Source organism: Pinus tabuliformis, chromosome 6 (assembly GCF_031772625.1).
Source record: "Pinus tabuliformis cultivar Carrire ecotype Pingquan chromosome 6, CPIR1, whole genome shotgun sequence".
Taxonomy (NCBI): Eukaryota; Viridiplantae; Streptophyta; class Pinopsida; order Pinales; family Pinaceae; genus Pinus; species Pinus tabuliformis.
Window position 1 is genome coordinate 166,979,118 of NC_142292.1, and position 817 is coordinate 166,979,934.

At 38.2% G+C, this 817-nt stretch overlaps 1 pseudogene; it reads right to left on the reverse strand.

The window, feature by feature from the left end:
• Window positions 1-426: 426 nt before the first annotated feature.
• Window positions 427-817, reverse strand: LOC149257905 (dolichyl-diphosphooligosaccharide--protein glycosyltransferase subunit DAD1 pseudogene; annotated as a pseudogene).

Genomic DNA, 817 nt, shown 5'->3' on the forward strand with positions numbered 1-817 from the left:
GTCACTTGATACCTCTGAATGCACAGAAACACTAAACCACTTGATCAGAGGCTTGGAAAGAACCTGCAGTTACAAAGAAGCAGTAAAACGGAAACTGTTAGAAAAATTAACAACAGACATGTAAACATGTATCAAGAACAAAATGACAATTCCACACTAAATTGATCTAGGTTATAAATCTTATAATATCACTGTATCGAGGTAGGATTACAGCTAGGTTATCAACCTGCATAAACGCCAGTGTATCATGTTGCAGCTTGAGAAAATTGGGAAAAGAAAATGAGTGACACGCAGACCCTACATAAATAATTTTCATGTATGCATAATTATTAGATCATATTGACAAAGAAACTTTATAAAACAATATAAAACAGTAGCTATAATAACAGAAAAATAGGAATCAGGCCCCTATAATGTTGTTGCCTTGTGATGGGTACCCTCTCATTCCAATTCTGCAAGTCCTTATCCACTAATCTAGGAAGTTCATTATCACCAAGTGAAGTGAAAAATTGCACAAAACAAAATCTGCAAATGCTCTTTCTGGAGGAAGATCCTTGAATCCCTTGTTTTCTTCGTTGACTTGCATCCGCAAACAAACTACAAGCACAGCTGACCCCGTGCAAGATAGAACTCCTGAAAGAAAAGCATTGAAAGGAAATGATCCAACTATTGCCATGTAGACAACCTGCACAACTGCCGTGAGAACTGCGTAGACCACATACAGATCGATGATCTTCAACTTGGTAGGAGTTGCAGAGTATGCATATCGAAGGGATGCAACGAGAACTTGTGCATCCTTAGCTGTTGAGGTTCCCAT